The sequence below is a fragment of the Passer domesticus genome, chromosome 3 (assembly GCF_036417665.1).
Source record: "Passer domesticus isolate bPasDom1 chromosome 3, bPasDom1.hap1, whole genome shotgun sequence".
NCBI classification, from domain to species: Eukaryota; Metazoa; Chordata; class Aves; order Passeriformes; family Passeridae; genus Passer; species Passer domesticus.
The window spans coordinates 108472326-108497499 of NC_087476.1; the positions used below are offsets into that span (position 1 = coordinate 108472326).

At 44.3% G+C, this 25174-nt stretch overlaps 1 protein-coding gene and 1 long non-coding RNA gene across 10 annotated transcripts in view; one reads left to right on the forward strand and one right to left on the reverse strand.

The window, feature by feature from the left end:
- LOC135297424 (uncharacterized) overlaps nt 1-3316 on the reverse strand; it is a 46916-nt gene extending 43600 nt beyond the window's left edge. The window contains exon 1 of one of the 7 annotated variants that reach the window (XR_010359443.1): nt 3075-3316. This is a non-coding gene — a long non-coding RNA (uncharacterized LOC135297424). The remainder of the gene's footprint in view (nt 1-3074) is intronic. The other 6 variants (XR_010359444.1, XR_010359439.1, XR_010359440.1 and 3 more) reach the window with 6 other exon arrangements.
- Nucleotides 2305-25174, forward strand: part of SERTAD2 (SERTA domain containing 2) — a 78925-nt gene continuing 56055 nt past the window's right edge. For 2 of the 3 annotated variants that reach the window (XM_064414944.1, XM_064414946.1), the window contains exon 1: nt 2305-2682. The gene's annotated coding sequence lies outside the window, so the exon portion shown is untranslated. Of the gene's footprint in view, nt 2683-4162; nt 4393-25174 lie in introns of those variants that run through there. The other variant, XM_064414945.1, reaches the window with a different exon arrangement.

Sequence of the window (25174 nt, forward strand, 5' to 3'; positions counted from 1 at the left end):
AGCAGGCAGGCCGCGTTTCCAAACTTTTCTCTCTCTCTGTAGCTGTGAAATTGAGACTTTAAGAGTAAAAGCCTTCGCAGAACTGCTGCTTCCCTGCCAGGGCTGGCCCTGTGAAAACCCTGCTGCACATTGGGAAAGCTGCAGTGCTGTGATGGGATGAAATATTCCCTGGGCTGCTGTCCCTGGAAGGGTGTGCAAAGCCCCCGTGGAAGGCTGTACAGCAGCACAGGATGATTGCTTCTAGACTCTCCCCAGACACAAGCAATTGTGCCCTACCTCACGAGCCCAATTTCTGTGTCAGTTCTGTCAGATTATTGCTGCTAAAGAAGGCACAGCCACAAAAAGACAATGTCTGCCCTGACATCCCCACCCTTTTCAGCTCTTTGAAGAGGGGTATGTGTGTATATATATATATATGTGGGTTTTTTTTATTTTTCATCTGTCATTGAATGGTGAATTCCCTGTTCATTCTGTTTGCCAGATTGCACAGGACCTGATGCAAAGCCCTCTTTAGTGCAGCGTTCAGAAGCCTCCAAGCATGAGTCAGTGTGAGCACTGCTGAAGGCTGCAGAACCCTGCAAGTATTTTAACCTCTTGCTAATGGCAAGGGGGGGGGGGAAGATGACAGATCCTAAATGCCCTGCTTTTGCTATCAATTCAAAGATGGGAGTTGCTTATAAACATCCTTCATTATTCACAATGATTAGCTGAAAAGAAAATCTTACCCCCACCGTCTCTTTTTCTTCCTTTTTTTATTTTGACAGGATGGCTTTAATGGTTTTACTTTCTTCCCCTTTCATATTAGAGCAATTTTTGTACTGTCCATCCTTGATTTCTTGCAAGACACTAAGGCAAGGATGGCAGAATGGGGCCTCAGATGCTAACACACAAATCTGAGAGCCTTTTTTGGTGTATGGTTTAACAATTCCTGCTTCAAATGAGGAACTCTGAATTCTCCCCTCCAACTCCATTGGATTTCAATAAAAGCAAGCAGGAAAATACTGTAATTAGTCCCACCATTTCTGAAGTGAAAAACATGAACAAATTATTGCAGGTTACCATTTTTCAGCTCTTCAATTACTGTGGATGTCAAAATAAAAAAAAAAAAAAATCTGTATTTATAGCAGTCTGTTGATGGAACAAGTTTTTAAAGGAAACAAAATTGTATTTTTTCAGCCTGTGAAAACACCAGTGTGGTCCCTTATTCTGTTCTCTCATTATCTTACAGAAGTCTATCAGCTGTTTTGTGCTTTTACTGCAAAAAGCAGGTCTTAGTGTAAGAGTTAGTACGTAGAGATGAAGAGGTGAAACACAATTTGAGTATCTCGTTTCCTTCACGGGGATTAAAATGTTGGTAAGGTTCCAGCGTTTGTTGGAAACTCCTACTGGGCATTACTTCCTCCTCGTGCCCAAAATAAATCCCTCAAATATTAATCATTTGTGATAACAGCGTTGCTTTTTTACACCACTGAGGCTGCTCCTACCTGTCAGCTCCCCCCCAGCAGCAGGAGAGGGGAACTGCGCTGCCGGTGCTATTGCTCCCATTTCCTTCCATTCACCTGGATGAATTCTGACACCGCTCCCGGGATGTGCTTTGTTCTCTAAAAACCGGCCAGCACCAAAACCCGACCGAGACCTCGAGCCCCGGCACCTGTCAAGCCCAGGCAACCCGCAGCTTCCCGCTTCCAGACCGCGGCGTCCCGAGGGAAGCCGAGCCTCTCCCAGCCCCCTCCCCAGCTTTTCCACCGCCGCCAGCGGGGCCTCCCCGGCTTCCCCCGCACCAGGCCCGGCCCCGCTCTCCTTCCTCCCGCGGGAAACGACCTTGGCGGCGCCGGGGCCAGCCGGGACCCGCCCCGGCCACCTCCCGCTCGGCAGGCGGCTCCGGGCCGGGCGCTGCCCCTCCCCGGGGTCTCGGAGGCGCCAGCCCCGCCTGCCCCGCCTGCCCCGCCGCGGTTCCGCCGCCCCCGCTCCCTGCGCGACCGTCCACCGCCGCGCCCCCGCGCGCTCCCCATTGGCCGCCCGCGCCGCCCATCAACGCGGTCCCCGCCGCCGATTGGCCGCCGGCCGGGCCGGCGCGCGGGTCCCGCCCCGCGGGGCTCCCCCCGGCCCTCCCCGGCACTTGGCAGCGGAGTGTCCTCAGAAGACTCGCAGGGCCGGAGGGGCCGCTCCGCCGCCGGCGGCCGGCCCGCGCTCCCATTGGCCGCCCGCCCTGCCAATCCGCCGGGCCGCGCCGCGCCGTTGGCCGCCGGGCGGGCGGGGGGCGGGGCGCTCCCCCCGCCCGCGCGGTGCCGCCCTGTGACCAACTCCCGTGTGTGAGTCACGGCAGCGCCGTCAATGCCGTGTGCGGGCGGGCGGCGCTGCCTGGGCTGCCCCGGCCCCCCTCCCCCGGCACAGGGCTGGCGGGCCGCACTTGTCACCGTGTCACATCCTCCCCGCCGCCTGCCGACCCGGCTCACCCTCCCCAGCTCGGCCGCCGCCCGGGGCCGCCGCGGCGGCATGGGATAGAGCCGGGCACAGCCGCCCCCGCCGCTCGTTTTACACTGACCTCCCCGCGGTTTAAATCCCTCCCCCGCGTGTCCCCCCCGCCGCCTCCTCGCCTCCCCCGCGCCCCCTGTCAGCGCCGAGCCCCCGCTCCCCCGGGCGCCTCCCTCGCCGGTCCTCGCCGCGGAGCCCCCGGAGCGGGTGAGTGCCGGGCACGGCCCTCCCGGGCTGGCCGAGGGGGCCGAGGGGGCGCGGGGGGCGCGGGCCGGGGCAGCCCCGGGCTCTGCGGGGCGGCCACCGACAACTGTTCCAAAGTTGGGGCATTCCCCTCCCGGCGCAGCCTGGCGCTGCCCGCTCGGACTGCAAAAGAAGGGGGAAAAAAAAAATAATACAGGTATAACCCCCCCCCGGCGTCGTTGCCAACTTGTAGTGCGTGTCGTGCTGCCGGCGAATGTAATTTCGATTTTATTTCGGTTATTTTCCCCCGCCCTGGCTGAGGCTGTGGTGATGGTTGACGTGAGGGTATCCCGAGCGCCGCCCGGGTCCAACAGCCCCTCCGCGGCTCCGGCCACTGGAAAAGCGGGGAAACCCACCTTTTGTACTTCCAGGTGCTCCATCCTCCTCCCCGCCCTGTCAGTCCTGGGTGTTTCGCTGTCACCTGGGCTTCACTTGCCGTGGCAGGAACATGCGTGTTTGGAAGGGGGAAGCCGTGGTCCGCAGCGGGGAGTTCTGGTGTCTTGGCTTGGTATTGGGAGCGCTCGATGTGAAATGGTTATGTCTCTGTTTCACTGCTATTGATTTGTCTTTTTTTTTTTTTTTTTCCCCCTCAATGTATTTTTAGAACACGAATGTGGTGTATGTTGTCGTGTGCTGTACGTACAGAGCAGCTAAAATAAAGCAGAGGCATGGAAAACCCCAGCAAATACAGCAGTGCTTCCATGCGCAGGGCATCCAAAGCCTCAGTACTCTGCCAGGTTTATTTATTAATATTAATTGCTCGATCTTTGTAATTTATATCATATGGAAACTAACTGCTGAATTGAAGGTTTACCAAACCTCACAGGGCTCCAAAATCGTCTGTCTCAGGCATCTGAAAAACAAATCTACTGAATTTTTGTTAAGAGGAAAGGCCAGCATCATTCTGGGAATCCTCAACATGAAGTTTCTGTTTCTGAAGGCAAGCACTCTTGTAAATAAGTCCTAGTAAAGAATGCCTTTACTCAGTGAGCACTCAAGTGTATGCAGGTCAGTGAATTTCTCGAGAAAATCAAATCTTTACTACATCTTGTCTTGCTTTTATCTATAAATAGAGGGAGGGAAACAAAAATAAATCAGCTGTGAGATTGACATGAAATAGAAAATCAGTCCTTTACCCAAGGGGTGACTTGCCCAACATAACCTGAAAACTTCCTAAATTTTGCCTTTATGGGGAGGGGTCCTTCAGCTGCAGTCTGTTGCATCAGTGTGAAGTGGGCCTGTCTCTCCTCTGCAACCGGCTTGGCACCAGCCTAACTTCATTAACAGAGCAGATTTGCATTAATGCCAGGAGCAATGCAGACACTCACGTTTTGAGGAAGGCCCCTGTAGTAGTGACGTGACAAGTCGTGATTCCTCCCCGGGCCAGCCCCAGTGACAGCGCCCTTACTCACTCGGAGTGGCACCCGCTGCGCCAGTGCTCCCTGCCATGCTGCTTGTGTGCCACACTGCCAGGCTGGGTGAGGTGGAGTGGCCCTTGTTTTTCTCATAGCTGTTTTATTCCCTTTCCTTGAAATGACAACGTGTTGGATAACTATTTTTTCCTTGGGCCGCGAAGAAAACTTCTGAGGATTTAAATGTGAATCTGCTTTGTTAAGTGACCGTACCAAAACCCCCCCTGTTTAAGACTTCTGAGCTGCCAAGTGAAACGAGCAGGTAAGTTTTCTGTGTGTTTAGCTTTGCCTTGTTTCTACAGAAAGTAGGAAAAAGATTGTTGAAAAATTAATTATCTTGTCCTGAAATTCCTCTGCGCCTGTGGGATTCCACACCTATATGCGGTGTTCAAGTTGGAGTTGTTTTCCTAATTCCCCTGTGTCTCTAGAACCTCCCCTACCCCCCAAACATTCACGTTGCATTGTTAAGGTGTTTGCTGTTGAAATCGCTGGCAGGAGGATCGGGCCCTCGGCTGGTTTTCTTTAAAGCAGTTGATGATGACTTGGATGTGATGTTGTAGAGAGATAATATTATCTGGTGTGTCCATAGCTCAGATCCACTGTCCTACCACAGTGTCAGAAGAAAGCTCTGTGCTAAGCAGCCTGTAAAGAAAATGTCTAACAAAGCAGAATTGCCTTCTGCCTTTCTGTACTTATTTATAAATCTCTTGAAAGTTTGTTTGATACTCTTTCAAAACAAGACAAGATCCCTGCATGTTTGTTTCATGTTTTCACTTCCTCGTATGACTGTGTTCATTGCTAAGCCTTTATGTCACTGATTGAGATGTTATTGTAATTAACATTAATTATGCAAACTAGATTGTTTTTAGAGGCTCTCCAGCTCTGTATTGATACTGTCAACTTGTTTGTTTGTTGAACAAAAATCCACACATTTCACCATTCTCGAAGGAAATAGATTAACGGATTCCATGTCAGTATACGCATGGGAAACTATAACAAAATCAAGTTATATTAGCTCAAATGACACAAAGAGTCTTGATGGTGGTGGTGAACCGAGCATGGCTGGATATGAAATATCAAGGCAGGGCAAACAGGGGGAGCAGGAAAGGGGACTCTAGGTACAGTCATTCGGGGAGGTGTTTACACTGCAGAGTTCCATTACATCTTTTCCAGAGAGACAATACTAGGATCAGTTGGGCCAAATTCTGCCATCCCTAATTGAATGAAACTCTCCCTAAAATATACTGGAACTGCCGACTTGATTTTTTTTTGAGAAATGGAGAAAAATAGCAGAGTTTAATTCATTAATTATTTAGGATGTTTTTGATTTTAGACTTGGAGAAGATAGTTTCCTTAAATTTGGTTTAGAAGGTGTTCCAGGGTTGTCTTTTTAAAATAACAGCTTAATAAAAATATCTTTGAAATATACATCCCTCTAGCAATGGTAACATTTTGTAATTTTTTTACAATGCTGATTGTAATGACATCCACAGAAGTCTCCATGTCTGATTCTGAATCACCCTCTTGAAACCCTTCTGAGCTGAGAAGAATTTTAGAATTTCTCCCTAGAAGTCAAATCTGTTGCAATGTTTGCATGTTGTATTCTTGTGTACTCTTAGGAAGAAAAATAATAGAGGTGGGGAGAGTTTAAATGGGAATTGGTTGTCCTGATATCCCGTCTCAAAATATATGCAGACTGGCAGATTATTCCCTGTCTTAAAAATCAAGTCTCTCTAACTTCCCATTTAAATAAGCAAAATTTGGTTTGCAGTTTGCTTTGAGTGATAAAAGGGATATTTTTTTTTGTTTCTACTTTTGGTGCAGTGGTCCTCTGGAAAGTTAGAAACAGCACCCTGGGGCTCAGCGAAGTGGAGGGTGTATAATTATATGGGAAAGCTCCATAGCATCAGTGAATTAGCATTAGCAGCTGAGTGAGTTTGTTAAGTTGTAGAGATGGCATTATGGAAATCAATAAAATGCTGATTTCTTTTCCTTATTGCAGATTCCATGTTAAAAGGAAAATATGCTATTTGTTTGTCTGCCTTTCATGTAGGCTTGCCAAGCCATTAGTTGATATGGAAAGGCAGGTTTTGCAGCTCCGGCAATCAGTAGTCAGGTTTGTTTTGTTTTGCTTTTTTTAGGCTCTTTTAAATCTTTATTTATTAGATTGTCTTCCACAAATCACACTGACATCCTGGCCTGGAAGTGGCTTCACATGTGTCTGTTTGTCAGCAGAGGCAAAAGGGAAGGTCACTTATTTTTCTTATGACATGCTCGTGTGGCATTGTCTGTTGTAGCCCAAATGCTCTATGTTCCTGATGTTCCTGTTTCTGCTTTAAATTAAGTTCTCCCAAAGATTTGGAGGATACTGATGCTGAAATCCATATTCAAAATAAAAGAGAAATAGTGACCTTAACTGTTTTCAGAGGTGTGCATCAGGAGGAATGATATTAAGCACTGTAAGATGTATAATGTGCATTGGCCTTTATTTCTTTGTCTCAAAGCTTCTCCTGCTTTTATACCAGAGAGACAAGTACCCAGATCATTCATCACACTGAGCTCTTACAGAGACATGACAGACCAACAGCCTTATGTTGCACGCTGTGGAACATGTACAGTGCATTAGGTTCTGATGATCTATATAAAACATTTTAATTGGGAGGAGCTGTAAATGGGAACGGCTGTCTTCTAATCCAAGGGCTTCGCTTTTTCTTCTCTTCTTCCTGATTGAAATGAAACTTAACTTCACCATCAAATTATTCTGTTTTAATGTAGCTGTATGCTATGACTCCTGATGAAATGGGTTATTCATGCTGAGGTACAGTTTGGGGGACCCCTCTGCCTTTGTGGTGGATGCTAATTTGGTGGACTTTCTGGAGCTAAGAAGCTCCTGCGGCTTCTTCAAGGATGCTGCGGCGAGCATCTGTTCTGTGACACGCGAGCAGCCTGTGTCACAGAGTCCAGATATCATGAGGCTTGTGGAGCACGTTCTTGCACGAAGAGACACAGTCCAAAATGCTGGGTGTATGATACAGACAACACTAAAGATCAGCAACTTGGAAAATTAACACTGTGGTTCATGTTGATGTTTCAGAGGGAATTCTGATGGAGGCGTGGTCCCAGCAAAGGTGAACTCAGGGGTCCAGCAGCACAGATAAAATAGCAGCCTTACTCTTATCTCTTTGGTAACCCAAGCCTGTTTTCTGATAAACTGGCAAAATTATATTTATAGTCTCCCTATGCTTTGTTTCTGCTAATCTCTAATTAAGTAGATCCAGGGAAGGCAGCATGGTGCTTTTAGTGCTCAACTACAGCTTAGAAATGACACTCTGCTTTCTAACGATTACAAGCAGGTGAAGTGACAGGAAGGGCACAGATGTTGGAGTAATGTGATATGCAATTAAATTCCTGATTCTCTAAAATATTTACCCATAGCTGTAGTGATCCACAGTACTTCATATCTGGCACTGGCCTTGTGTGTCCAGTTAAGGACAGTTAAAAAGCACAGAAATACATTGGGAAAAAAAAGAAAAAAGGATAGAGATCTTCGCTGAACCAGAACAAAACCTCTTTAGCTCCTACCATTTGAAATGGGGAGGAATCCCAAGAAATAACAAGGGTGAAGTCTCTCATAACTGCAAATTACTGTAGTGATTGTGACTCTGAAAAAGCAGGTTCTAGATAGAGAAGGAATTGTAGTTACTCTGTGGTTTTGTCACAACCTTGCTAATATGGTTATAGCATTAGTTCCAAAAACAGGTGCATTGAGAGCTTGGAGTCTTTTTCTTAAAAATGTACAAATCTATATTCAGGTATTTTCTGTGAGGCAAAATAAAATACTGCTTGTTGGATTACCCAATTTCAATATTGTTATTAGAAAAAAGAAATGCACCCTGTTTTCCACCTGTCAGATGAAGTCAGATATTCCTGTGGATGCCTTTTTCTCTTTTATCTTTTTTTGTTTGTTTCCTTCCTTCTAAGAACCGTTTCATCATCTGCTTTCCTACTTTCTGTCATACTGAATTCCTTTTTCATTGTTGTTTTGATTCCTTCCACTTCTTTCCGGATAATTTTTTTTTTAGTTTTTTATGTTCCTTCTAGCCTTAATCAACTACCAATGTTGCTGCTTGCCTATGGAATCACAAGGTCCATGCTGAGGTGTGTCATGCCAATAGTATTTAGTGTCCTCTGTCCTCAGCAAGGAAAAGGTTTACCACTGCTGACCTGTAGTCCGATGGAAAACGGGAAGGGGGAGCCTGTTGGAGGTGTGACTTGAATCAGTGCAGTCATCTAGGAGGAGTCAGGGCCACAGCCAGAAATTATACCCAGGTGTCATCAGCTTCCAGACACGTGCCCTGTGCTGTAGCAAAGCAGGTTTTTTCCTCTTCAATCCTTTGCAGAGCTCCCATTTTGTTTTTTCAGTTTGTTTTTCTGCTTCTCTTTATTTGGCTCTTTTCTAGTTTTGTCTTTTCTTCTCTGTAATATGTAATAGCTACTTTTGACCTCTCAAACTGCTTTGCAGGAGTGTTAAGGCTAGTGTGTTGTCCCTCATCCTGTCTGGAATATTTGGCTGTTGCCAAAGAAATTGAGATCAGAATCAGGGTCTCTTTGAGTACTGTACACCAGAAGTGTATGCAAGTGTCTTGAAGGTACCAAAATACCAAAATTTTATTTAAAAAAATCAAATAAGATTTGTAAAGTTAAAAAATTTAATTCTTGTTTTGAGATGAAGTGTGTGAACTAAGGTATAAAATTATATAATGAATAAAGGCAAAGATGCAACCTTCTTCAGAGAACCTTTAAACTGTTAAAACTTTTTAAAGGAGCACATCAGTTCTTTGCTGAACCTACTCAACTGAAGGAAGGTGAGCCATCCCCCTTCCTGTGAGAGGGAACAAATCTGATGGTGAACTTTCAAAATGGAGCTGAGCTCTTTAGGCCTTGTGGTGGTCATGGCTGTTGCCTGATGTCAAGTGAAGGAAGTAGTGGCAGATATGCAGTGGAAAAATGCCCAGGAACAAGCATTCAGCCACTCCAGGGAGGCTGTTTTAACTGCCCTTTGATTTGGAATATTTTAAATTTATTCTGGTTTCAAATATTTCAGTGCAAATTCTAGAAAAGGCAGTTTCTGTCTTTCAAGATTGGCAGATTTTTGTATCATGCCTATCTTGAAAAATCCAAAAGAGGAAGGAGGTAAAAAAGTAAATCTCAGTGACAGTTTTCTTCTGTCCCTCCTGCCATGTTCAAAATGATATCTCATCTTGTTCTTATCCTCGTTCAGAATAAAAGCTGTGATAATCCATTTCCTTTGCTGTGATAATCCCTTGCCCAAATGTCCTGGTAGCATAATTTGATTGTGGTGCTTGGACAGCTATCATATCACTCCTACAAAGCAACAGTAATAGTTGTTACAAACAACAATATAATCCAAGAAATCCAGAGTTAAAGTGCTTACAGCAGAGACTAATTGCATGCTAGAGAGTATTACTGTATCTTCCTGATTGATGTCCCTCATTGGCCAAGACAGACTTGCAGATGAGTTCTTAACATATTATTTAACAAGATGGTAGTGCTCTGTGTTTAAATTGCTTGTTGTTCTGGGTTTTTTTTTTATTGTCCCTCCCCAGTGTGGGGTTCAGAACCTCCTTATTAGTTTATGGGAAAGCCACAGATCCAGATTCCTTCTGAAACTATTGCAATGTGAGGGAACAAAGTGTAGGGATTTTTTCAAGAGCTACTAAAATAGCCTGTGCTCCTTGCCCAAGCAAAGTTAAGAGTCCTTACAATCGCTGGGGCTTTCGTGTGGTTTTTGTTTTATTTTTCCTTTGCTTTTCTTTCCCACTTGAACCCTGATTCTGAAGGAGCTGGAGCAATTACCCTGCCTGTCTTACATCTTCCCATTCAGAATAGGATGGAGTGGGAAAGAAGGTCTGCATTGGGCCTCAGATATTCTCTCTAGCCCCTGTGCTACCCCTAAGTCACACTACTTCAACCTGAAAAACAGCAGAGGAAAAATTCCTGCTTGAACACTTTTTCCTGGCCTTAATGAGAGATTTTTACAAAGAGGTGAGCTAGCGTAGGTGAATGCATCTAGTACCCTTTAGGAAAGGGTCACCACCACAGGGATGCTGCTGAAAAAGAATGTCAAATCCTCCCAGACTCTGTACCAGGCTCTTGGAAAGGCTCCTATGAAATAAAGAAACTATAGAGCCAGTGTGTATGTGTATTTCTGAAGGTTATGCTGGATTTCTGCCATGCCACAAACCCTGATTAGAATAATTTATAATAAAAAGTGAGGCATGGATTCCAGAAGTGGACAATGTGATGGGGGAAAGAGGGAGATGAGTAGCAGAGAAAGCAAATCTGAAGGTTTTCCTGGTCCACAGATGTACCCCAAAGTGTGGATTTACTGCCACTGTCTGTAGGAAGAAGCTACAGTCCTAATTTTTGATGTCATAAATGACTGTTATGTCGTTGGCTTAGTATACGTACTGTGCACTGCTGTTTGTTTATTTATTTGCAGTAGGACTCGGGATATTTCAGGTACTTTCCAGGTGCTTACAGATAATTTCTACTCCAAGGACTTCACAAATCAGAGAGGCCAGAGGAAAGTAAATGGGTGGGAATTGAGTGCTGAGAAGCAGAACGAGATTCACAGGGTGCAGGGCCCTTGGAGCAGTGCAAGCGTGTGGCAGAGGTGCTGTGCAGGTAAGATGGGGAGGGGGTTGCCTGCAGTAGCCTCCAGGAAAGAAACAGGCACTTGGTATGTCTCGAAAAAGAGATATCCTTTTGCTTTTCTTCTGCATTGCAAGTCAGGCTGTGGTCAGTTCAGAGCTCCCAACTCCTGATCTCTGTCTTGGATCCTTTCCCCTGTATTTGTGATTCTGTGATGTGGCAGCTTTCTAAGTGGAGTTATTCTGTCATGTTCTGTGCAGAGAAACGCGGTGAAAATGGGAGAGCAGGGGACTGAGGCACATAAGGTGTGTGCATGCAATATGAGGCTTGACATGGCCAGGGAGAAGTAGCATTGGGGTTTTGCACAAGCATTCTTTGGGGCACGAAGTGTCATCATCTTCAGTTCTTTTTTTTTTTTTTTTTTTTTTGCTGTGATTAAGGCCCCGAGCATGCCTGTAATGCAAAACAGAAAACATAAAGAAAATGTTTTCTCTTCAGCCATCATTCTAGCATGCTTATGTGTGTATGAATCATTCCTCCTCCATCTGGAAGGATGAGATGCAGAGCTCTTTTCTAAGGAGGTATCTAAAGTACATCCTCATAGCAGCCAGCAATTGGCATGACAAAAGGGTTATAGCAAGTGGCTGGCACTTTTCCCATCCATCTTGCCACTGGAAACATAATGCTTTTGCAATGTGCTTGTTCTTCAGGCACCAGTGTGCAGAGCCAGTCCTTGGGACATGCAGACTGAAAAGTTGCATGTTCGTTTTTGTTTGTGGCACCTCCTCAGCAGCCCAAAACCTGGGAACAGGAAATAACACTGATAAACTGTTTTCCTTGATTTAAGCGTGATGTGGAGTGGATGGGAGCAGTGGGGTACTCATGGAACATCCCCAGGTGTGGGAAGATGGGCAGTGAGGCATCTGGCCCTGCCAGTGTAACATCAAGTGTGGGAGAAGACTTTGTTTTGCTTCTAACCTTGTATACTTTGCACAGACCAGGGAAAAATATACCAGTATTGAATGCATAAGGAAAAAGGTCTTATTTTTAAAAACATTATTTGTTTTTCATGTAAGCTATCTTGTATGTATTTTGTCTTTCACTTGATTTGCAAGAAGGCCAAGGCCCTGAATCAATTAATTTATTCTTAAGTGTTCCTGTGATGTCAAGAAAGGGTTTTACTGTGCCTTTTTTTGGTAGAGGAGTGTTTAATGTGGTGTCAGAACAGGCAATAGAAAGAAGGGCCCCTAAATTTCAGTGCTCTGCTTTAACATCTCTATTGTTACCTTTCTCTTTTGCTGACCATGACTGGGAATGTCTTTTGTCTTGCAAGAGTGGCCAGCTCTGTATGTAGTTCAAATGTAGAAACTGGGTGTTCTTCTGCTGAAGCTCCTTGGGACACTCTTGAAACTCAACAAATGCATGTCCGTGGGACTGGACATGTCTCTGCTGTTTTCTTCTTTTGAAGGGGGGTTGGAGATGAGGTAGGAGGGTCCAGCATTCATTGCCTGCCTTCAGAGTCGTTGGTGCAGTAATGAGCTTGTGTTTTGAACCAGTTGTTCCCATAGCTGGGACCAGTGGCTTTTCCTCCCTGGGGAGTGCCTCTGCAGACAGGAAAAGCCTCTCTGCCCCCTGTTCCTGCTCTGCTTTTTAACCAGTGTCTCTTCAGCAAGACAGGCTCATTTTTGCTACAGGAGCTGAGAGGATTTCTCCACCTCACTCAGGATAGTCTGGAGGTTTAGGGCACTGCTCCTGCAAGACCTCAGCTGACTTGGATCACAGTGGGAATGGCAGGGAGGAAATCCCCAGCCTGTCTTACTGGAGAGCACCAAGTCCTGCTCTGCTGCATGGGGAATGCAGGCTGCTTAGTGCCTTGTGTATGAAGCACTCCAGCTTTTTGAAGGACAGGTTCTTGTCTTGGTGTATGGATGGAAAAACTTCCTTTCTGCTTCTTTGCAAAGGGTGAGTTCAAGATGCAGCCTGTTGTTGGCATCTCTTATGAGCTGGCTCTACACAGTGACATGCTGACCTTGGGAGTTCAAAGTACTGTCCTCTTCCTTGGCATACTTTGGGTTTGGGGTAGAGGGAGATGGCTGGTGGGTCTGTAGGCTTTCTGCAGCAGGGCTCCTCTTCTGAGGTGAGAACGGCCATGGCCCTTTCCTTTGGAGCTGTTGTGACTGCAGGCAGGGACTGTGAAACCCTCCTGTGCCACTGAAGCTGAACACCGTGTATCTGTCTGGTGCCTCCCAAAGTGCTTTCAGGGGGCTGCTCTGGATCTGGGATGTAAAATGTCCTAGAAAGCCGTTCTGCTCTGGAGAGTGAAATACTCTTGCCTATTGGGGCATGGTGTTGGACTTTGTATCTGGGGAGAGCTTTTCTTTGACAATATCTCAAGCTTCTGTGTTTATCTTTTTTCAGATACATGATAGCCCCGAGAAGACCCTTCAGGCAGGCATGCCTTGTTACTTTCTTTAGCTTCATAATGGCTGTTTATAGTACAGTGCAATAAACACAATTAGCATTTTTGGCTTATTTCAGGGTGTGTGCTTGCATGTGAAAAGGATTGGATATATTAACTCTGCCATCTTTCTTACCTGTGACTGAGATATGATCTGATTATGATCTTTCCTGATACATAACAGCTTTGGAAAGGAAGTAACACTCCCTATACTTCTAGAAACATTTCAGTACCTTGACATTGGTATCAGGGATGAGGAGTGTTATGTTCAGTCTCTTACTTTGAAAACTGGCTTCTGGATCCTGCAGGGCACAGTCAGCAGGTGGAGGATGTTCACACTGCACACTTCACCTGCAGTGTCCAGCTGGGACATGCTCCATGTGTATAAATTCACTTTGCTTTTCTCTGTGTCATGGGTCAGAGTTTACAGTCTGGGGACCCCTGAGGCAGAGCAATTGCTCTGCCATGTGTGTGTGAGTACACTCAGCAGGTGTCGTTTGTCCTGTAGTGCTCGGTATTTTCTAGCCCAAATCAGCTGTGGGTATTTCCAGTTGTTGAGAGGCTGAAGACCAGGTTCCCATGATCTAAATTGTGCCTAAGGCTCTGTGCTTGAAGGCCAGGAGTCAGATGGAAGGAAATAAAAGATACAGTGACTTAGGTGCAATTTAGGACATGTGAATCTGGCTCCTCCTCTCCTGAAGTACCAGTGTGCCAGAAGCAGCAGATGTAGGAAGCTGCTAGGAACAGGCCAGGCCAGTGACTGTATTTCACTTTCCAAAGTATTTCTAAACATCCCAAACTAGACTTTGCACCTTTAACCAATTTGAATTCTCAATCCAATCCCTTCAATGTTAGGCAGAGCAAAGAACCTGATCCAAGCAGTGCTGCTGATTACTGGAAAAGTCCTGACACCTCACTTTACCCTCTGGAGAGTAACTGGAGGGGTGGGGGAGAGGCCTGGAGCTGTGTTAGTACATGTGTTGTTTTCTGCCTCTGGGGATTTCTGTTGTTGTGCATTCTCTTGTTTTTCCATCTTGCACAAAATCTGAGAGCTTGTGTTGCAGCTGTGGCCTAGAAGGAGCAGTCAATGCTCTGTTACCCATCAGCACCAGACAGACCTGGTGATGAATGAGGGGGAATTCTGGGCTCTGGGACAGGGATGCTGAGGTTCCTTTGCAGCCTTCCAAGCGTGCTGGGCTGTGGGGGACTGAGCCCTGTCAGGCTTGCTTGTGGCCACAAAGAGTGTGATCTCTCGCTGTGATGGCCCTGGTCATCTCTGACTATCAGTCATCCTCTTCTCATTTGGAGGAACTTTGATTTAATGAGAGATACATCAGCTTGAGTAACTTCTACTTGAAGATGCTAAGCTCTAGGAATACTGTAGAATATAATATTCTAAGCTTTTGAGCCCTTCTGAGTGTAATGCAGTGCTGTTCTTGGAATTATTTGTTTCAACTATAGAGCCAGTTTAAATAGAACTATTGAAATATATGTTGCTGTTCATCATACATCAAAAAGTGAAGTTCAGTGAATAATGAGTTACCACGGGGCACCACAGTGAGATAAGAACTCATCATAGCTTTGCAATAAATGGCAATGTCATTAAAAGAAAAAAGAAAAAAAAAAAAGACTTTTTGTCTATAATCTCAATTGGAAAAGCCAGAAATCTTGAGTGGAGATTTCTAGTGTGCTGACCAACTGAAATATATTGTAATAAGAGCAAATTTATATGTGTAGAGGGTGTCCAAGATTTTGATTGCTGCATGAGACACATAGCTTTGGGATATTTTCCTATGTATGCCTTTTGTGTAGATAAGTGACAGTACCTGATTTTTGGTCCTGGAGGGAAATGTACTCCCTTATTATTGAGCAGCTTTCCAAGATGCAGCAGTTGTCATTAAAACTCAGCAGTAGACCATGGAGCTGAATTTGGCAGGTGGGAACTTTTTTCCCCCTAAACTTTTAATAGCAATGACTTGCAGTTATGTCACGCTGTAATATTAAAGTGTGCAAGGCACTTTGGCTCGTTTATGTTTTCATTCATGTTTCTAACATGCACACAGAAGCAGCTGCTTTCTGGGATTGCTGATAATATGGAATGTGGTGAGGATGGCCAGCCCTTGGTGTGTACAGGGATATTGAGCACTCCCTCTCTCACTGAATTTTGCAGCAAAGCCACTAGGCTCGAATTTCCTTGTCTGAAGAATGTGGCCCCACCCTGCAGTTCATAAAATATTTTAAATAAAAAATTTTAAGATGAATGATGTGCAAGATCCATGTCACTTCTCTTCCCTTTGTGGTGCTTACTTTAAGTTACTGCTGTTAGCAAGTAGAATCATTGTACCACAGTGGTCTCAGGCACAGTTAAGCAGGACACCACGATCTGCCCATCTGCAGCAGCTCTGCTGGAAAGGTCTCATCTGCAGGAGCCCTTGTTTGCTCGTATGGATGAAATGCAATTGAGCATCTGGTGAAGTCTACTCTATGGTAGAAATTAATTATAAATATATACCTGGGGATTTTTTAATCATTAGTCTTAAATTGGTTATTTCCTACCAGTTGTAGGACTCCAAAGAACTGCTTTTTCTTCCATAAGAAAAAAATATCTGTTTGGTGGGCAAATGCAATGCTACAGGTAAGATATGGCAACAATAATGCATTAAGAGCAGTGTGAGGAAAAGGACAACTTCCTGCTCTGTGGTGTTCCTGATTTTTTTTTTTTTTTGTTTCCCTAATTACATGGAGTTGGAAGAGTGAGCTGGTAGGATATGAATGTTGCCATCCAATAATAAGAGTTGTGGTCATTGGTGCCATCCAGCATGAAGCTTCAAGAGACTATGATGTGTTTTGGGGGACAGACCAGGAATAATTCAGGCCTGCATATGGCTTTCTCTGGTAGAAAGGTAAGTTAAGGGAATGTCTGCAAAGCTAGTGCCCAAAGCTGGAATTGTGCTCCCTATTCCAGTTAAACCAATGTGTAAACAAACCAGTTCACTTGATGTTCCCATTAATTTGGACTGCTTACCTTTCCAGTTTTTCTGGCTTGTGATTTGAGCAGAATGAGCCAGTAGGAAAAATGACAGTCTGAAACTGGCTTGGCTTGTCCCTGGCTCTCCCCAGAAAGCCAGTTCCTTTTCTACCACCAAAACAGGGCCTGGCTCCATAGCTATTGTTCAGGACACCTGAGACAGCAAGATCATCTGCCACTGCCTAGAAAAGGACAGCAAGGAAAAACTTTCAGTCCGTTGCCAGCCCCTTCTACATCTTTCTACCTGCTAAGGCCTTTCTCCACCGCACAAATGGTGCAGCAGCTGTGGCTTGAAAATCCCTGGGGCTTTCCCCTCACCCTGGGATGTTTAACTGTGTCCAGCCCTGGCACCTTTACAGGCACAGGCAACAGGAGCTGTGTGTGGGGCCAGTGTCACGTCTGAGCCAAGCACACTGCTCTGCCTGTGCCTCCTTCCACACAGCCACACTGTGCAAAGCAGGCTGGCCTCTGGGAAGACAAGTTGTGCCATTTTTCTGACTTGAGGCCTTCAGGCCTATGATGATCTTGATCCTTTTGTCTGTGAAGAAGGGAATACCATGAAGAAGCCTTTCCTTTTTAATGGGGAACCAAAACTTGGGTTGCTGAGGGATCTCTGGGGCCAGTTGAAGTAGGTTTTCCCACTGTGTGTGTGAGGAGGAGTGGTAAGGAGAAGGAGGCTGGGTACTTGGTACAGCATTAGATTTGATTGTGTAACTCCAATGCAGCATGCTCGTGACGTGTGTTTCTGACTTCACCAAGAAGCACTGAAGGTGCAAAGCCCCTCAGCGTCCTCTCTGTTCCAGGAAATCCAGACAAGCTTCTGGCTGAGCAGTCAAGTCCACAGAGTCCCTTTGGTGTTTTGATGCCTGTGGAAAGAATAGTTGGCAGTAGAACTAATTTTCTGGCTTTTGTTGCTGATTGTGACAAAAAAGTCAGCTTTCTTGATCTGCAGTGATGCCAAGGCTGTGTGCAGGCTGGAGAATGCAGCCACTGGTCTTTCCCTGGTGCCTTGCATCTTTGGAAAGAGATTTTATTGGTGTTAAGGTAGACCTTAACCTTCCATGGGATCCAGTTGAATTCAGAGCTCTGCAGCTGGGATCTGAGGGCTGCCTTCTGGTCAGGCTCACTTCACCATCAATTTTTATATGACTCTGCATGGGGCAGTAATAGAGATTTTGATGTTCTGTATTCTCACACATCACTCCATGCTTTGGTCCGCTGCCTGTATCAGTGGATACATTTGGAATGCTTGCCTACTGAAAGTGTTCCCTTTTTCCCCTTGATATTGCTAGAAGCCATTCTCAAATATGTTTTGCCAGACAAAATAAAATGAAACCTGTGAATCCCAAACCCCAAGATTTACTGTAGGCTCTAGTGGGAGAAATGTAGGCAGATTGCAGACTCCCAGGAAGTTGTTTGAATGCTCTGTGAGGAATACCACCTGAGAAAGGGGTATTCTTGATTCTTCAGAGAGAACAAGAGATCAGCTGAGACCATTTTCTCTAGCTTTATGTAGCAGTATAAAAACAATTCATGGGAATTTTGTTTTTGACTAGTTAGCAAGTTGAGGAGTAGCAATAGAAGTTTTAAGAGCTGTGATTAACTGTGTTGCTTTTGATCTTGTGGCTGAATCAAAAATGTGGATCGGTTTGACCTGAAACATGAAAAGTTTCTTTTGCTAACATGAAAAATTAAGATTTTGGCTAATCTTAAACCCAAGTTTTTTGGATTGTCTCAAGTCCTTTAGGTTAAAGAGTTTTCTAGTTTCAGGAAAACAAGAATCTTTATGGTTATTCACTGAATTCAAATTGATTTCTGTCCTCTTGAATCCACATTTTGCTGAATACAAGCTGGGAGAGGGAAATGGAGCTGCAGTTCCCCCAGAGTCTCTCCTGTTCAGCTTTTCAAAGCAGTGCTGCACACATCTCTGTGATAGTCCTTCAGACCAAAAAACTTCCCAGCACTGATAACAGAGAGACAAAACTGAAAGTCTCTGTCACAGTGAGAAACAGAGTTTTGTTTTTTTTCCAAAGAGCAGTGTGCATGTAGAAGGCAAGTGAAAATTATTCCCTAATGAAAAAGCAGTAAAATTGCTGAAGAGCACAGCTAAACAGAGGTCAAACTGCAGTCTGAATGGACACAGAGGTTAAACCTATTTGCAGTACATAGAGAGTGCAGTATGAAATGCAGGTAACCAGCCCAAGGAATGTTACCATGCACAGATAATACATATATGTGTAGGTAATACATGCCATCATACTTCTTGAAATCCTGTAGTCAGAACAGATTGCAAAGCACAGAATCCACGCAGGAGTTAAAAAATATGTAGCTGCAGAATATAATACCAAGGTCACCACAGAAACAGAACATTTTTTTTCATGAACACAAGAAGCACATCAAGGAATAGAGGATTAAAGAAGTTGTGTGAGCTACTGATACAGGTCCTGGCATTCCAACAGTGTGTATGATCCATGCTGCATCCTGCTTTTCACTGGGATATGAGGGAAAAGGTGAAGATGTTAAAAGTGAGGGTAGACAATTCAATGTAGCTATCAACCAAGTTATTAGCATATGGTTCTGGTGTACGGAAATAAATGTTATTTTGAACTGCTGTCTGTATACAGAAGGTCTGCATGAGGCCACCTTGAGAGTGTGGTTATGTGGGGAAGGTACAGAGATGAGGAGGCTTCCAAAAGAGGAAATCATGTCTAGACTTCAAAATGCCAGTTCTCAGTTTTGTTTTAGGTGGTGATATCCTGTCTGGTATCTTTGAGGAGAAATAATTGAGAGGAAACAGTCAGTGACATCTAAGGAGGTGCTTTGTATCATTTCAGAGTAAAAGATCCTAAACTTTTATATTGAAAATTCTCACCAACCCTCAGAATTTGTCACACGACAAAGGCAGCATGTATTTTATTGTCTGGTAGAGCATCAATTTAATACCACTGGCCAGCAGTGATGGAAAATGTTCTTGTGAAGGCTGTCTGAAAAGTCTTGACTAACTTGCATGCTGTAGTCAGTGTGCCTTCTTCATACATTTTTATGTTAAAGGTTAAATATTTTGGTTTCTTTCATGTTTTAGCTCTCTTGGGGACTGGAATGGTTATACAGATTCTCAGCTTGATGTTTTCATAATTAACTTGATACATGTAAGTAAAATATAGAACACTGGACCTAGAGAGTAAAGTTCACTGTTTCTGATAGTTCAAATTAAGTTTCCCCACTTTTGCATATTTTCTATGTGCGTTGTACTTCTCATGTTGGGGGGGGGAATCTCAAAGTCAGTACTTCCCTAAACTAAGAGGAAAATAATTATTTATGTTGTTTGTGGTTAACCTACAGAGCAGTATTAATGGTCTGTAAAACCTCTTCAGATAATTGTCTCAATAGAAACTTTTGAAAAATTATTTAAACTTGAAAGAAAAGTTCCATGGGAAGGAAGGACAAGATGGAGTTAAAATCATCAGGAGGGTGAGTTGGTGTGTAGGTGAAGATCCTTTTGTAATACATTTATGGGATGTAAGAAGGCAGAGGAGTGTGTATTTAGGTGCTAAGGGGAAGAAGCCATTAAGTGGAACCAAAAACCTTCAGTACAGTTAATTCTTTCACCCAGATGACAGTGGCAGTCCACGCTTCGATGCATATATTGGAAACTTCACCTGAGGTGCCAATAATTGCTTTTTGTATTCCTCAGATTCAAATATGCTGGAGTGTTTTCCCAGGCAAAAATGACAGTGTAATACTTAAGACTTGAAACAGCATCTTACAGCCATTGAGATAGTTATATTTGTGCCATATGAAAATTGTGCTTGAAAACAGGATTTGATGCCATTGTGTAATGTGTTCCTTTACAGAGAATAATGTAAATTAATAAAAAGTTACGAAAAAATCACACGGTTGGATTTTTTTTCCCCTCTGGACTACTAATGATTTAGGATATTTTGATACAGAAAATTCAGTTAAGTAATTAAGTAATTAAGAAAGCCCTGAGCCAGGGCTTTCATAGTCTTAGAAGTGGAAAGCAATGAAGTTTCTCTGAAAGCTTATGCAGTCCTTGTAAAACTTGGGTATTTCTTCTGTCAAGTATTTAAGTTTTCACCTCAATCCTTTTATGGACGGACAGGCATTAGGGGTTTTTTAACTTATTTGACTGTGTAAACTTCTTTGCAGGGATTTTAGGGGTATCTTAAGCTTTTAATTATGTTTTCATCCATGCTGTGATAGTTCTTACAAGAAAACTGGCAGTATTTCCCTCTCTGTGCTTCTCTATTTCTCAGAGAAGATGAAGTGCCGTATTTTTTTTCCGCCATTGTTTTTATTTGTGGTATCTCAGTGGAAAATAAAAGGCAGTCTCTTTTCCCCACGTTTGTGTGTGCCCACAAGCAGACACGCGTGCACACTCCTCGCATGCACGCAAGCACACACAAGGAATTCTTGCTTGTGCACAGCCAAAAGGGGCTGGACCCGGCTGTCTTCAGCTCAGTGGAAATTGGCACCGTCCCATCTCCAGTAAACAACAGCCTGACGTCAGCTCACGCAGCGGTGATAGCAGCAGAACTTGAGAGATTTTTCAACTGGCCGAGCTGTTGAAAGGCTATCGCTGGGTTTGATAATCTCTGGCTGCACTTGAGAGGATTTGGTGCAAAGGTGGGGGGAGAAATGGCTGGTTAATGACAGAAATAATAGAGCAATTCCTGATAACTTCATACGGGGTGGAGAGGTGATTTTTAAGTCTTACACCAGAGGGTATTTTGATTCCCAGCTCATCAGCTACAGTCGTTCTCTCCAGGTTCTGAAATCCTGGCTGCTCTGTAGCATTCACGTTCGTGCCCTGTTGGAAGTTGGAGAACAATTAAAGTGCTGTAGAACAGTCAATCAAGCAGATGATGAAATTTGACTTTTCTAATGTGTTGAATTGAGCACTTCTATTATGATTTCAATTCCTGATGTTTGCTTTATTCAGTTGTAGATGAGTTCAAAGAACCTGAGCCTGGCAATGCTAAGATTTTTGCTGGTTTCTGTATATTCCATTTCTATTAGTAGGATATAAGTCATTGAGGCCCCACATTGTGGCCACAACACCCAGAAAAGGTTTACTGAAAGATACTCGGTTATTCATCATTATCAAATTAAGCTAGAATAAAGGGACCATTTTGTGGTACTGGTTTTAGACAAGACCTTCAGAAAAGTACCTGTTTCCCTGTTTTCCTGAAATGCTACAAACTCCTTGACTGCAAAGTTAGTGAAGACTGTTGCATCTCTGAATCAGAGCCACCATGACTTAAATTTAATTACAGCTGGTTCTCCTCATAACCCGACAGTTGAAAGAGACTTTTCTATTGTTCAGTACTACCGCTGAAAACACATTTCCATTATGAACTTAGGGTCCTCCTATGCCAAAATCAACAGTTAAAAATGAATGGTTTGCTCTGGTAACAGGAAAAACAAACATGAAAATCATTGTGTTGTGTGACAGAAAATCAGAATGTTAAAGTAAAAGAAGTTGATAAACCTACAAGAATAACTATCTGATGGGCTGTTCTTGAATCAAAGACACTTCCAAGCAAGTATTTCAAGGACATAAATAATAGTGCATCAACTTCTGCTTTGTTTCTTGTATGGCTGCAAAGATAGCAAAAAGTTCATGTTCCATTTAGGTCCTGTCACCAGGGATTTAAGAGTTTTGTGAAACCCTGGAAAGGAATGTGAATATCTGCCAATATTAACATTTTCTAATGTACACATTTTTACATCTGCTTTTAGGGTACATTCAGACTAGGTTAATCATAAAATCTGTCTTAGCAGGGAGGGACAAGAATGCAAGAGGGAAAGAAAAATTGGACTCTTTCTAGGACTATGTCTGCCCTATTAGCAGTTTTTGAGCCTTTTGACCAAATCTGATGGGGATGCACAAGTCTCAAAAGTTCACAGCTTCTGTGAAAGTGGGCAAGAAGGCAAGGACCTGTCTGAGCCTATACTTCTTGGTGAATTCATAGTCACTGAATATCTCATAATGATACAACTGGGATTGCTTACCTTGCAGAGGGGAAGGAATGGGTGAGCAATGGGTCTTTAAAAACCAGGGAAGTCCTGGATTTCTGTGAGTCTGACTGTCCTTGGAGACTCGTGTGGCTACTTGACATCCTGTCCCCAGAGGGGCTGGCATGTGGCAGGGCTTGACTGCGCTTGATTTATGAGAAAAGCCCAGGACAATTTTAGACCAAAAGCCAAGCCTTCAGAAAGCTTGTGCTTGAGAGCTCACAGTAGCAGAATAGTTGACAGCTCAGGTAGGGAATTTGTTCGAGACAAGTTGGCTGGAGCAAAACTCTCAAACTTCCTACACTTCAGGGCCAACATGCAACTCCAGTATCACAGCTTTGGCCCTGTGCAAACGTGAACTTGCCAGCATGCAGGAGAAGGGCAGACCTCTTCAGCTCTCCTTCCTCGGCAGGTGTGACTCAGGCTGGGCACCATGACCTGTGTACAAACTTTGGAACAGGTTGCCTTAGGTCTCTTTATGACCTCTTTCCTTCTCTGTGGTGGTAGGCTCTGAGACAATGCCTTCCCTGCAGCCTGCCTCCTTTTCTGGGCTTGTGCCTGCAAAGGGAAAACTGAGACTTGTAGCCCTGTGAGATTTTTACAGTGGCTGTAGCTGAGCAGGGGTCTCATCCTAGGTCACTACAGCAGTACTGTCACAACCCTGAGCAGAACTTCCCCTTCCAAAAACCAAACCAGCAGCTCACAAGGGTAGTTAATCACTCAGCTGCAGCCTCCCTGAAGATGATGTTAAGACCATAACTGGGAGGAGACGTGCAGTAGGAAAGGTTCTTTATGTTGTTGGTTTGGGGTTTTTTTCCCCTTGCCTTCTTTTACTGTCTCTCATCTCATTTAACCAGCCTGCTACTGCTCTAAATAGAGAGATGAGGTGCTGGGAAAGGTCCCTGCACTTCTCTCTGCCTCCAAGTGGGTAACACATTTGCTGCCTGTGGTAAGAGTTAGCCAGAACTGCTCACACTAGCCTTGACCTAACCCAGAAGCCAGAGACAAGTTGTAGCATGTTTCCTCTTGCTGGAAACCTGCAGAATGGCCTTTGGGATTCTCAGCCCTGCTTGTCTCTGCATGTAACAAAGTCTGCTGGATGGCTGTAGAGGTTATGGTTCACTCTGGTGTCAAGAAAAGTTACATTTGGCTTTAGAGCGGCTAGGTATACAATAGTACAGATTTTTAATCAGTTTAATAAGATCTTGAATTTGCTTTTGTTTTTATGGAAAATAATGTAAAAAGGCTTCCAAATAGGCTGGTTTGCTATCAAGATGTGATTTTGGAACGGCTTTGTCATGCATCTTGAAAGGAATTATCCTTCCCCGAAGATTCAGAAACATACTGTGGTTAGCCCCTTCAAAGTAACATTGCAAGGCTTCTAAAAAATGATGCTGAGGGCATCCTTTTGCTCTTAGATGATTTTGGATCCTTGCAGGTTGATGTTTTCAATATTTTTGTTTAACATAAAGGGCTAAAAAAAGAAAGAAAAGTAGTAGAGCTGAAGCTCTTTTTTAATGGCTTCTCAGTACTTGGAAATGTTACATGCTCCTGCCCTTGCTCCTTCTGTGCTCCTGAAATGTTACAACTTTTCTGAATAGTAAGGAATCATCATAAGGATGGCTCTTTCCCTTGCTTGATCACAGTGTGAGATGGATGCAATGCACAAATAGCTCTGGCAAGACTGAGGGAGGGTGGATTCTTACCCAGCCTCTGCCACTGGAGCCTTGCAAGAGCTGCTCCCAAACCTGTTCTGTGTCTGCTACAGCACACACATTAGGGAGTTTAATGAGGCAGAGGGCAGTCCCAGGAAATTTTGTAGATTTGGGGTTTTCTTGTTTAAGACACTTCTACAAAGTGAAGGAGCAAAATAACTTTGCAACTCGCATTGACTTCATCTAAACTCAAAAGAACCCAAGAACATTTTCCAGGCGTGGTTTCCTACCTTGGCCAGGTCCTCACATCTTACTGCTATAAAACATGGGTGTCCAGCTGAAGAGACCAGCAAGAGCAGAAAGGAGGGAGGCACAGTGATCCTGTTTCACAGCTTAGAGACAGCCACCCTAGCTTGCTCCTTCCTTTTTTCATTCTCTCTCATTATTTCTCCCTAGTGGGCAGGGAGTCCTTTGGAGCATGTGATGCCTTTGCATCCTCCCTTGTTCGTGTCTCATTGAATGTGAGACCCATCCCACCCAGAGGGATCCCAGAGTTCCCCACAGACATTTCATTGGACTGGAAAGGTTCTCCTTCTTGTTTGGTCATTTTAAGGGTGGTGTCAAGCACAGGAAATTTACTGATTTCTTCTTGCTGGCAATGCCAAGCAAGCCCATCGTGGAGGAAGAAATCAAGAAAACCAGAGCAGACGGTGGGGTAGACTGATGAGCAGGAATATTTGGACTTTTATGGATCTACACTGAGCAGAACAGGGATTTGTGTGCTATTTGGACAGTCGGGTAAAATGTACAGTTCAACTCCATGGTACCGCTGTTCCCTGTTGAGGCCCCCCAGTTTCACCTGTGCAAATGCCTTGTGGAATTTTTGTCAACTGAAATAAAATAGGGGAAAAAATTTTGGGGGGGGGGGGAACACCAAAAAAACCATTAAAACCCCCAAAAAACCACACCCCAATACACACACACACAAAAAAAAACAAAAAAAAGTTCTTGCAACTGAAATGTCTGTTTCTACCACTAAAAACTCAGTTTTCTCATTACTACAGTAACGTGTTGATTTGAAATGGCCGAGAGTGGCTTTAATTATAATGCTGATTTTATTTTCCTTTTTGGTAGCAATAATAGTCAAGCAATGGCATGCCGACAAAGGCAGCTTTGAACGAGCAGCAAT